The sequence below is a fragment of the Genypterus blacodes genome, unplaced genomic scaffold (genome assembly GCF_046128005.1).
Source record: "Genypterus blacodes isolate CSIRO-AG114 ecotype Tasmania unplaced genomic scaffold, CSIRO-AGI_Gbla_v1 ptg000118l_1, whole genome shotgun sequence".
Lineage (NCBI taxonomy): Eukaryota > Metazoa > Chordata > Actinopteri > Ophidiiformes > Ophidiidae > Genypterus > Genypterus blacodes.
The window spans coordinates 53,755-67,625 of NW_027466921.1; positions in this window are offsets into that span (position 1 = coordinate 53,755).

Below are 13,871 nucleotides of genomic sequence, written 5' to 3' on the forward strand. Positions count from 1 at the left end.
CATGTCAAGCTTCCTTGACACGTCTTTGGATTAACATGCTTAAAGTCAGCGTTGTACGTGCTTAATGTGTGCTCCCTCTCCGTTTCCACCTTCTTCTTTGCATATTGAGAAGCAATTTGTGGAGCAATGGGCGATATGTTTGGAGGGTTTGAGGTCATTTTGAACCTTATAAAGTGTTTGTGACTGACTGCAGCTCCCCATTTCCATCCTTAACCCCATATTTGTGTGTATTTGTGTGTGTGTGTGTGTGTTTGACCTGTTGGCAGATGCGCCATGGCAGCAGGAAAATGAGAGACAAGCTGTGTGGAAAAGCAGGCAGGCTGAGAGAGAACGAAAGAGTTCTGCTCATCTGAGTATGAAATATGATGGAGACAGGAGCTGGGATGTCTGGGTAAAGTCTGCAAAAAGAAGACGGTAGCAGACTCTTACGTTCATATTCATCATCGTCATCATTATCATGAGTAAGTGACTAATTGGAGTGTTAATCTAATCCAATGAGATAAAACGCATCTGTCAGACTGTAATCTCGTTCCAAATTCACTTTACAGCAGCCATATGATCAACGGTGAGCCTTTCAAAATAAATCTTATTTGTTGCTTCATGATCCTGCAGCTGTAATTCTGGTGGTGATGAAGGTTATATAATAAGATTAAAAGTCTATTTTCATGCAAGCTGACCATATTAAGCAGAAAACGGCGGATTAGTTATTTTTGTGGATGGTTAAACTATGACCTAAGTGATTGGAAGTGTAGAAGCTTAAATGCTGTTTTATGCTCCGTTTTTATCGCTCTTCCCATGAGAAATCGAGGAGGGAGGTGTCACTGTAAGGATTTTCGCTCCTTTTTTTGGGTCTTTCTTTATTTATGTATCCTTCATCCTTCTGTTGTATGTCAGGCCACTTATTTATATGGTTGGACTCAGAGCCCAGTCTTCCCCATTAAGACAAATTGACAGATATGTGTTTTAATAACCCAAGAGTGGAAATTTAAAGGCCCCACAGCAGCAATAGATAAATGTCAGATGAAGAGCAGAGACCAAATATCCCTCAAACAAACGTTAAAATTATTTACAACATAAAGAAATAGTGATAATAATTATGATGGTTCATATTGTAGGCCTCATCCATTACCCTTCCTGAACTCCTGTGAGAACCAGTTGTCTGTGTGTGTAGTCGCTTTCGCAGGAACACAATGTGAATACCCACCGCATTCATCACACACATTTGACATTAATTCTGACCTTTTGCAAAAGTTTAGAAGGATTTTCAACATTTCCACTATGTGTTGACTTCCATATTTCAGAGACTAGAAAGCTACTTGGCACATTCATCACAGTGAGTATTTAGTCTGACATCTACTATCTATCTGTGAGCTCTGGGAACTCTAGCGTGATGGTGTGGAAAGTCAAAACCAAACAAACAGTAATTAGTTCTTCTACTTCTGTTGTTCACTGCCAAAGCAGTTTTTCAAAGTGCACTGAAATGAATGAACAACGTAGTTTGTAGTATTAATGTATTGGGTCTGTAAACGAGGGGAGTAGTTTCAGACGGAGACACTGTCTTATGTTACACATGAGGATCCCACAGTTCTGGTCTGTCAGTCATTACTTGTTCCCCATTGTGCTCTTCAGAGACTCTGGGGCCCCTGAGCAGCTATAAACCTGTGGGGCTGACTGTTAAACAGTGTCAAAGAGCACATGAAAACGACAAGCACAGCCCGGCCACACAATGCCCGCCGACTCACCGCGCTTTGTACCTCAACTACAGTCAAATTCCCTCTGGGTTGAAGGACTGTTGCTCCCCATAACCACTTAAGCCTAAAAGATAAAATAATACTTTTAAGCTGTGCACATATTATTCAATGTGGCTCATTCTAGCAGTCAACAATGTGTATATTTTAGTTTTTCCAGAAGACCGCCATGATAAATCTGGAACATTCACATTTTGTAGGAAAACGGTGACTCAAAGTTTATTAAAAATAATGAAGAAAATAAAGAACAAACTGTAAAACGTGTAACAGTAACAGCCCTCTTAGCTCCCTCAAATGTTGGAACATGTGTTAGTTTATCCCTTTAACCATGTATGTTTCTGTGATGTTAGCTAGCTTAGCTGTGACCTCATGTTAACAAAGCACTAGCACGCTAACCAGAGACTCTAAACCTTATTAGCTTTGACTTACTGGTGTTCAAATATCAAAAAAGAAAAATTCTAAGTTGTTGAACTGGCATCTGTAATTTTAAATGTTTAGGATCTGCATATCAAACAAATGTGCAGTAGTCATTGTCATTGGAGGCTGTTATCTTTGCTAGCATAGCTAATTTCAAAGGGCCGTTGCGGTTTTAGCTCTGTCATCGTCGTGAGCAGTTCCAGCAGTTTATTTGAGGTGTCTTACATCATATACACGCCATAACATATACATTTAAACACGGTTATATATTTGTAATCAAGCTTTGAATGGAGTCCCAGTGCGTGACTGAAGCATCTGAGCTCTGCGTGTGCAGAACTTAAATATAGAGCTTATGAGCCCTGCTGTGTTTCAGTCCCTCAGTCTGTTTTGCTTGGCAGAGGCCAGTTTGTTGAGGTATTTCTCATCATATCTGTGGCTGAAAGTGATAATGTTTTGAGCTACTCGGTGCTGTGTTGAGGAAACCATAGCTCAGCAACCAATTTAAAGCGGGAATAACATGCTGGGCTGTATGCGTGTTGTGGATGTTTTAAATCATTTGTGATTACGCTGCTGCCTTTAAAGAAGCTCTTCATCCACTTGGCTTCTGTTCTACCCTCTCTTACTCCATCCTAGACTCCATGTGCTCTACTTTCACCAAATGCTTCAAATCTTGACGTTTTGCAATCTATACACTCATAGACCTGTACGTATTTAACAACCTAACAGGTGCTAAAGCCTTTTCTCTCTCTGTAGCCTTTAAATTGACAGAAAAACTAATATGCAACCACAACAGCATTACTTCAGCTACACATTAGTAATTGTTGGGAAAAACACAATCAATATTTAGATTTTTCCACTAGGATTGGAATATTGCTTTTGACAAAAATTTTAAGTAATGTCTGCGTCCCATTGATAAGAAATTATTTAATAAAATCTTGCACCTGCGTAACTTTGATCTGGGTCACTGCCAAAGTATAATGGTTTCTTAATGAGGCATGATACACCCTTACGTACAAAACCAAAACCAAAATTTGAATCAATATTTCATTTTATTAGACAGTATGTGTTATGTTGCACTGTAAAACCACATGTACTTGGTGTTAGGTAAGTGGTGCAAAACATGTAATTTTTGAAACCAAGCCACGTCTGCCTGGAAATGAAGCCTCGGGGTGGCAGCGACGCGTGCACAGAGCATCCATCTTTGTGTCGGCTTAAACAGATCAGAGGGCTCTCTGTTCCACTCAGGAAGAAACCAGCCCCATGGCCAATTGCTGATCTTAGCAATGCTGATATTTTTTGGTTTCCAGCCAATCGCACAAGTTGTTTCTGACAGACATATGGAAACCAGATGGTCCTCAGCCCAAACAAACCGTCCAAAGCCTTCAATCCGTGTATGTAATCAAGCGATTGTGGCTCTGTAGACCGACCTGTCACCTGAAGATAAACAACCCAGTCTTATATGTTTGTGCGGAACATTATGCATGTGTGTGTGTTTGTGTGTATCTCTGGTTGCCCTTCACTTCAGTGCTAATTCTGCCTCTGCTTTCATGGTTTGTTGATACACTCAGTGGTTTAAGTGATGCATCCATTATTAGTTACAGTATGTGATGCAAGTTTGAGGCAAGACTTGAAAGCGTGTGCATGAGCATGTCTATGCACATTAGTTTGTATGAATAATGCCTCTGTGTGTAAGCTTGCATTTGTCTGGATATAGTGTGTGCATAGCCTGCCAAGTGGATTAAAGAATGTTATGGAAAATGTAATGGGCCTGTGAGGGAAAAGAGCCAGTTGTGGCGGCTGTGGCATTTGGAAGCAGGGGCACTTTTTCCGAACGTTTCACCGTTCGCCTGCTGGTCACCTGCTCACAATTAGACCTGGACGCCTTTGCTCTTTTCTCCTCTGATGGCCTCTGCAATCACTGTCCAGACGGGGCCTCTCTCTCACTGGCTGCAGAGCACATATGTCAAGGCCTGGAAGCGAGGCAGTAAAGCTGCACGGAAACCCAGTGTTACGTCACTGAGTCCTATTTTAGTGTCTGACTATGATGCGCGACATTGTATAGAATTTTTAAATCAAATGAAACTACTTTTCCAGTGTTTGAATCTTCTTCCTCATAGAGAGTTCAAGAAAGTTAAGTTAATAATGTGGAATCTTGAAATCACAGACAGGATCGATTTTGATGTCAATGTAGTGAATCTTGTGGCTTTGATTGATTACTCTGGCTTTGGTCTTTAGCATTGCGTCAGGCATACAACACCCACAGTACCATTCACAATGTTGTTGTTCAGATTCTGACAAAAGTAACCACTAATTCCCTGAAACACAGGGCTATTACATGGATAGTGGTTTCACTCTATAGTTTGTGTGTTTTGGAACAAAAAGAGCGAGAGTATGGACCAGGCTGCTAAAGAGATGAGGAATTACTGGAAAGAGTTCAACACCAGAACCGGGTTCTACAGTTCAGCTCAAGTGTCTGGCAAATGCTAAAGCAGGTAGTACCTGAGGCTGGCTGTTTCAAATCCTCCTCTCAATGGCTGGAAACTATTTTAATGAGAAACACAGGGATGGATAATAAAAAAGAATTAAGAGTTAGAAGCTCCCTCTACTCCAGGCCCAATTAGGTGCTGGCCTGGTTTTGTCAGGAATCTTTCAGCAGTTGTTCGGGGAGTCATCGCTTCTTACACCTGCACAGAGAGACAGAGAGAGAGGGAAAGGGAGTGAGAGACAAAGGGAGAGCTATAGAGAGAGAGAAATCAAGAGACAGAGAGAAAGGGAGAGGGAGTGAGAAAGAAAGGGAGAGAAAGGGAGAGAGACAGAGAGAGAGAGAGAAAGAAAGAGAGAGACAGAGAGAAAGGGAAAGGGAGTGAGAGAACAAGACAAAGGAAGACAGAGAGACAGAGAGTCTGACAAAGAGAGAGAGAGACGGGGAGCGAGAGTGAGACGGGGAGTGAGAGTGAGAAAGGGAGAGAGTGAGAAACAGAGACAGAGAGAGAAAGAAAGAGATTGGGAAAGAGAGCAAGCGAGAGACAGAAAGAGTGTGACAGAGAGAGACAGACAGAGAGAGACGTCAAATGCCAGGATGCCAGTCATAATTCCCTTTTTGATAATGCAGCGGTGTATTATGTAATAATTGCTCCTGGTAAATTGCTGGATAATGTGCTCATTTGTATCAAATTAAACGCAATCAGGCATTAGCATGGTCATTACAAACCTGGCCCTGACTGCTGCCATGAAGAATATCTCCCACATGCTGCACATCATGTCAGGTTATCTGTAGTTCACCACAGCAGACGGCACGTTTTACTGGAGTGCTGGAGTTTCATTCATTCACTATCTTATTGTTACCTGCTGTGCAGCCACAATGTGGATGGTATGGCTGTATTAGGCGCTGAGAATAGATGAATAGAATGCAAAAGAAGCAGATTTGCAAGCTGTTGGACACCTAATAAGTAAAAGTGGACAATGTGAGAAGGATAATGCTAATTTGGTCATTTTGATTACGATTTTAATTTTAGATTGGACGTTGCAGTGTTTTGTCCTTAATTTTACCAACAAGCGGTGGTGGAAGGTACTCACATATATAAGTTAGGACAGGAAGACACTTTACGAGGCCAGATCAGAAGCCTGATTTGGCAGTGGCAGGCTATTCCTCCCAGCTGGACCAAAGTTCAGCCTTGGCTGTTATTCGGCAGGATGGAGATGAAGCCAGATTAATTGTCCAAAGGCTCTATGATTGATTGATGTGGCATTCAGACGCATTTCTGACCTTGGAAAGTTTGATGAGTGCTCTAGCTGTTGGTGAGGTTAAAGTAACATTGAGCAAAATTGATGGCAAATTTAGCTGAATGTGTTTGGGCCTCTCAACGTTTCATTGATGTGGCCACAATGTTTCAAATGGACTCAATAAAGATTTATTGGAAGTTGTAAATGGACCAAAGAGTCCAGAGGTTTTCCTTCAGTGTGAGCAGCCATGTTGTATCACGTCAGTATGAGCAAAGAAATCACAGGTCTTAGATGTGGCAGGTGATGCAGCGTGAGTTAGTGGTTGTTTAATGTGGCTGTCAAGTGGAAACCTCATTCTCCAGAAAAAGGAGGATAAAGAGGAAAGAAATAAAGATGATATGAATGACAAATACACAAACTTATCTTCTTTGGAATATCAAAATATGTAATGGACGTCATGGTTATAGTCATCACATAAATGTACTATTGCAAAAATGACATTATTTCTCTCTAAATTGATGTATAAAGTCTCCCAAAATGGAAATAGTCACTCAATCTCATCTCTGTTTGTATTGTTATGAAATGAAGAGAGACTAGTGGCTCCCTGGAAGGTAGGAAGTGCATCTTAAATCTTTTGTCGTACTTTTCCTGATGATTTGTGCTAAATTAAAATATATGACTTGAAATTAATGGGCTGAAACATGCAAAACCATCATGTGGTTCTTTCAACGTGTCATCAGCTTCTACAGACCAAAGATTTTAGAGTATTTGAAGGCTCATCAGCTATGATTGAGATGATGCGATGCTTCAGCTGGGATGGCTCCAGCTTTCCATCCTGCTTTTTTAAAGGCCTTTTAGGCAAATGAGCGGTAATGTTTTATATTAACTGCCATGCGAACTGTGTCATAGCAGCTCATTGCATGCAAGCAGGAAAATAGACTCAAACAAACAAACAACTAAGTAGAAGGCGCTCATGGAGTAAGTACCAAAGCATTTCCTTTTTTGCACATATCCACCGTCTGAATGTCCATAGTGTCCATGTCCTCCATGGGATGAAGTTGCTATCAAGCTGGTTGTTATGGTTACAAAACATTTCTTCTCAGAAAGCACTATAGCCTTTTGTTGTATCATAGGAAACCTCGGCTTTGCTCCCGCAGCACTGCGTTTACCTGAGGGCCTCTCCTGTGTGGGATCTCACTCATCTGTGCTCTGTCCAGATAATGCTGGGAAAGGCTCCAGCCCCCCCACAGCCCTGCAAGGACGAGTGGCTCCAAAAATGGATGGGTGAATGTATGAAGGATTTGTTGTTGCTCTTCTGTGATGCACAAGCTGCAGGGTTAGTAATCATAAGACTTGTCAGATATTTTCCAAAAGCACCAGAGCCTTTGAGCAGGCACCAACTCTTCCTCTGCTTGTAACATTTATAATTCCCCCTTGCAGAGAAGAAAATCCACCCTCCATGGGAGTCCGTGTCAGTGGGAATGTTTTTAGAATTAGAAGAGGATGCAGGGAATGCCTAGTAAACAACCACGGACCGCTAGCCCACGCTGAGTCTCCCTGGCTCAGAGAGGACGTCCCTCCCAGCAGGGATGGTATTCTGCACTGGCTCATCATCCACCGTCCCTTAGATGAGAGAAGGAACAGACACGGCACACACAGAGTGTCTCACATTAACACAAAACATGCAGCCGAGTCCGTGCTGATTGGAATCATCATATCCAGATCTCTGTCTTTGTCGCATGAGCCTTCATCAAAAGCCAGCCAAGTGTTTGCTGAGTGATAATAATGGTGTGATTGTAAACAAATTCCTCTTACATCCTCTCTCCTCTTTCTCTTTCCTACTCTCCCGTGTGCTGACACGACACCAGACTCACTCCAGCGAAAAGACGAAACCTTACACACCTGTTGAGAGTTATACTGTATGTTTGCTCGGCGAGGTAGAACAAGGATTGACATACATCCATAGAGTCCCAGTTACTTCATCTGTCATAATTTGATTTACTTTGGCACGTGGCCGGCTACATCCTTCAACCCGCAGCAATCCATTTTTCCAGCACCTCAGTCCAGATGGTTTACCACAGCGGTACTCAAACTGTGGTATGTGTACCACCAATGGTACTTGGAATGCCCCTCGATGACATAATGCCAAATGATGGAATTTCTGCACAGAATCAAAACTGCTGAAATGTATGGAAACCTTATTTTGGCAAGATTTTGTTACGATATCTTTTATACCTAATTATTATTATTGTTTTTACAAAATTGTAGAATAATATGCAGAAATTGGAAGTGCACACGAACGCTTCTTTCCTGCACGAGTGTCGGCACCCATAGGTTTCTATACTTTCTCTTGGAGTTGGTGGCTCATTGTCAAGATGGTTCTTAAGACCACCTGCTGGAGAGACAGAAGGCAGTGGAAACCCTTTCTACCCGTCAATTTTTGTTTGAGACATGTAGGAGCCACTGTTTGAACAGAAAAATGATTTGATAGAAAAGGTAAGGGAGCTATGATAACTTCCTCTAGAGACCATTTGCTGGCTGTTACAGTGTTTACTGTAAAGTGTTCTGTTTAAGTGTGAGGAGATTTGATGTCAGATGTCATTTTAGTTTCAACAGCTGCAATATGCAAAATCTATTGATGGTAATCGCTCCTATATCCCTCCATTCTGTCTTCCAGAACTGTCTTAGTTGGATCCTGTGGTTTATTTGTCTTAATCACCCAAAGGAACAAAGACAGAGAAGAAACCAAAGAAGACTTTAGTCCATCCCATATCACCCAGCCAGGAAAACAAACATTTCAGTCAGAGGTAATGTCTTCCTTTCTTCTATCTGCCCACGTCTCTCTGAGTCACTCCATCACTCTCTAAGAAGTTATTTTCCTATTGAAATGGCTCGACATAGCATGGGGTGATATGTCAGTGTGAGAGAAAGAAAACATTCAACACATTTAACATAGACTGTCACCAAAGCCTGGCTTATCTTCCAACCTTTGTGGAGGGTTGAAGCAACAGATCCTACTGGCTTCCAGGCAAACGTCACCCCACAGAGTTTGGATCGTTCCCTAGTGGAGAGCAGTGTTAACAGTTTGCACAATAGCACAAATGATGAAGTCCAGGTAGGAAATTAAACTAGCAGAGGGGTTCTGTGTACAAACACAACTAAACAATTTATCCACTGGCTTCTGAAGGCATTGTGTTTCATGCTGTGTGCACACTGAGTCAGACTGCAGGTTCTTGTACGGTAATATCCTGCTCTCTCAGAAATGTGGCTCAACTTTTAACTTTTTGTATCTATCACTTGGATAACACTCAGACAGACTCAATCACACACTCCTCCACACCTACTGGGAGTTCAGTGTTTCCGATTCCAGGTGGAGGAGGGAGGAAATCTGCACAGAAAGGGATTTGAACCCCTGACATGTGTGAGACGACAGTGCTAAACACCAAACCGCTGAGTCGCCCCTAAACAGCTTCATGTTGGCAGCAGTTCAGTCATATCAAGCCAGGCAAGAATTCTTAACATTTCCTGGCGTTGGTGTGATGTTGCGGCTATATAAGCATTTATTTGTTGACCAATCAACATGTTCACCACAAAAATGAATGTGTTAAGGATCTCAGTCATTCATGTGAGTGGATATTTAGTAATGTTAGTGTAAGGCAATTGCACTTGTTGACTTGGTTGGTCTTGCAAAAGTCAGTATATGTCCAGCTGCCTTTAAGCCAAAACATCACATTCCTTCCTAGGAAACATGCACATCTTGATCGCTACAGAATCTACTTAATCTAGAATCTGTATCACTTTTACTTTCACTTACATCATGTTGCAGCTAGCGTGAACTAATGGTGCGGTAGCAGTGCAGATTGTAAAAAGCAGGACTTTTATGATGACAGCATCTGTGTGTTGTTGTATTGGCGTATCTGTGTGAGTTCCTTACTTTATAGCCTGCAGATTTGTCTCCTGTCATATCTCCCGTCAGCTGTCAGCGTAGGACCTGATCCTCTCATGTAATGAGGTTATCTATCAGGCGGATGCAGGATGGTTCCTGCCTTGCAGACTCGCATTCACGTACACATGTGTGCAAAGGCCCACTGACTTACTGAGCATGCAAACACACGTGCACACACACACGCAAAATAAGAAACACATTGAGCTTTTCTCTTCTGTCTGAAACAAATTTAGAGAAGATGAATTATATTTGCCTTCTTTGATTTCTCTTTTCTCAGTACTTAGGTTTCATCAAAGCCTTTGCTTCATCATCCTCTAGTCTACACTACTGTCCCTACGGCTTTCAGGGGAATATTCTATATCTGATGACATTTGGCAATAGCACAGGCCTGTTTATCACTGCTGGCTTTTAAGCATGAGGAATATACTGTCACAGTGATAGTGGGAGTCGTTTATAAGAGAAAGGTGCAGGTATCATCTCTCTGATCATCATCTCAAGGCGAAATGCCACGACTGACCTGTGCTGTGAGGAGGAACGTGCAAATGTGAACATGTCAGACATTCTGATCAAGATTGTGCGGACACCGTATGCATTTCCCGACCTTTAAAAACACGTCACCAGATGTGAATGGATACACATGTGTTGGTCATCTGTTTTGTATGAGCGAGTGTGTGAAGTTCGACATTGGTAATTGTGTAACTACAGACTATTTCAGGAACCAACAATTGAGGAAGTCCTAGTGCTACATCACAGTGTTGCTATGGTGATTTCAAGACTCCTAACTCAATGCTATTATCATTAACATCTACAGCTTGAATTGTTCTTTACAGTATCTATGCGTGTGTGTCTGTGTGTGAGGCTCTGACCTTTGAAGATCTGTGTAAATATTCTCTCAAACATTCCATATACCATATTTTCCACTCTGCTACACTATGGAGTGTGTGGTTATGTGGCAGGAGAACCATTCAGACTATAGGCACGTAATACATTTCCAAAAGCGTAGTAGGGCCACGAATCAGAGGCACTCTTTCAATAAATGCATCGCTATAGGGTTTGTTATATAGAAATCCAGTAATGCAGTGATGACAGAAATGAATGATATCTGTGATGAAAGTTATAAGGATTACGAAAACAATACTTGTGTCTTTGATGTGTGCAGGATCTGAGTTTGGAGGCCTCATCCTCGACTTACTGTGACCTGGCATGGAACAGTGGAACTTAATAAGCCATTCCATTCATGGCATCAGCAGATGAACCGGCTTTTGGAAAAAGTGGGTGGAAATTTTTTTAATTATGATCTTTTTCCATACTCAAAATCACAACCAGTCCAAGTAGGGAAACTTGCAAATTTGACAGAGCTGTGAAAGACCTTCTGCTCTTGGCCACAGCAGCAATGGTTTTCCAATCGCCTGCACCTACTGGAAGGCTGAAGTGAAGCCTGCTATGAAACAGTCATGACCTTAAAATTATTACATGTCAGTCTCATTTTGGGAAGGACTTTGGTGAGGCCTTGGCGGCTCTGGTCAAGGCCACGATTCAACGAGGGCTGCAAAATGGATTTGCGCCTAAGTCATACTGATCCTTCTTCAGGGAACCCGGTGCACCTTTAACCTGCAGCCAAGACGTGAGAGCGTAATCTCATCACACAAGCTGCCAGGTGCCCAGGCATGTAAGCCAACGTGAGAGTGTGTAAGACGTCGCTTCCTCCGGCCTGCCCGTCTCTGACACGGTGTCCCGGACGAGTGGCTCATGTTGGCAGGTGGACCTGATGATGTGATGAAAAGCTATAAAACGAAGTCAAGCTCAGGCTGATCCATGATGAAAAAAGCAGAGAGAGCGCAGCAAAGCCCCACCCACATTGTTCTTCCTCTGTGTCCTTCACAAACTCGGAGGTCAGAGAGGAGGGATGGAAAAACACGCCGCTTGCATCAGGGTTCCAGGAAAATGCCAGAATTTAGAAAAGAATGAGACTTATTGATTTTCAAAATGTGATTGGTTCAGTTTGGCATCAAGGGTTATTTTCTGACGTAATAGAGTGAGTTTTAAATAAATGGGGTTTTTCCCAAGTAAAGAAATCGCTCTATTAAAATACAAACAGACTCAAAATCTCAACTCTCCCTTTTTCAGTATTTACTGAGTAAATAAGTGACCTCACCCACAATTAGACTGACCACAGTGATGTGTGTTTGCCCAGTTTTATACACGTTCCCCACCCTTCTGCAGAAGACTCCCACACACCACATGCCTCCATTCACCTTGACTCACAATGACAACAAAATCATTAAAAGAACACATTGAACCAAAATCAAAGGATAAGCTTGAATTAGATGCTTCTACACTCCAAGAAACTGTGGAGTTGAATCAAACCAAATCTATTACACGTTAGTTTATAGCATATGAGGGTTGATTGATAAGTTCTGAGCCGAGTATAGCAAATTAATCCGAGGTGTCATGGAGATGGACGCAGGGTGAAATTCCAAGGCTGGAATCTTGAACTAATAAGGTTATTTTTCAGCCAAATATGTTATAAATCAGATAGTCTTGTTGAAGTGATGATTTGTTGTTTAACTATTTGTATTGGAATAACAATACACATTTTTAGTTTAGAGTTTACAAGGTCTACATAGAGAAATGAAAATAGTGAAGGGGTGACATGAGGGGTGAAGTGGGAGGTGATTGATTAATGAGATATCAAATTCATTAATTATATTGGAGAGAGAGAGAGAGAGAGAGAGAGAGCGAGAGAGAGAGAGAGAGAGAGAGAGAGAGAGAGAGAGAGACCCTCAAGGGTGTCACCTGGAAACACTAATTAACTAAGGTTAGAGGCTAATTATGTCTGTGTCCAACATCCAGAACATCTATCAGGTGTTGATGCAAACCAGACTGCATTCCACAAACAGTGAAAGAGTGAGTAAAGTTGTGAGGAGGAGGAGGCATGTGGCAGAGTGAGGAGGGACAGGGTGAAGCTTGTGGTAAATGATAAGGAGATACATTTTTAGAGGAGTGGGAGAAATGAGAACGAGTACAAGGAGGAAGTGGAGATGATGGAGGAGGAGAACATGTTGGAGTGACTAAAGAAGAGATAGAAGTCAAAGTGGGAGAATCTCTACTTTCTGACTTTCCCAACCTGTATTCCCAAGAAGTTCATCCATTCTTTGGTTGAAGTTTATGGTTAGGGGGACACTTATGTATTCAGACATGTGTCACTTCCTTGTCTAATGCAGCTTGGTAAATATCCTTGTAGACGTTCTGGAAGCAGAGCATGCTGGATGATGAACATGCTGGGCCATGATTGGGAGGAAATCACACGTGCAGGGTTTTCACCTTCTGCTGCATTATTGAGCCTATCCAGATCCTTTTAGTCTTCCTCATAGGTTGCAGGCTGTGATGCATGTGTGTTTAATGCCTTCTGGCAGATTGAGCGATGGGCTTCCACTCTTTACAGACGCACACCTTCTCTAGTGCGCCGTCATTTCCCGTCTCGTGTGATGCCGTGTGGGACACAATCATCGGCATTGGAGGGCGGAGCTGTTGGAGCGAACACTATGCACACGTGCAAGCATGGATGTGTGCGCCTCACACACAAACATGCACACACGCCTACTTTTTGTCCCTGAGGCCCAGAGCTGGCGGACAGTCTTGGCTGATCAGGATCTTATCCAGCTATACACACACACACACACACACACACACACACACACACACACACACACACTCACACTTGTTGGCTGTCTACAGTAATGGTTTGGGCTTCAAAAGTTATGATGCTACACCTTCAGCATGTGTTTGTGCTGCACTGTATTTGAAAGGAAAGACATGAGTCAGTGTGTGACACATGGCAGCAAACAGTGGGACTTTCTCAGCTGGTCTGCAGTATCCCACGGTGCACGGGTTGCTCGTGTGCTTTGCCTCAGTGGCAGGGACGATGTTTATAGATAACGGCATGAAAGACGTGGTTTCCATGGAGGATAATAGCTGCCATACCATGCACAGGCGTTTGGCATGGTAACATTTGGCTGCACAATGTGAGCGTTCCA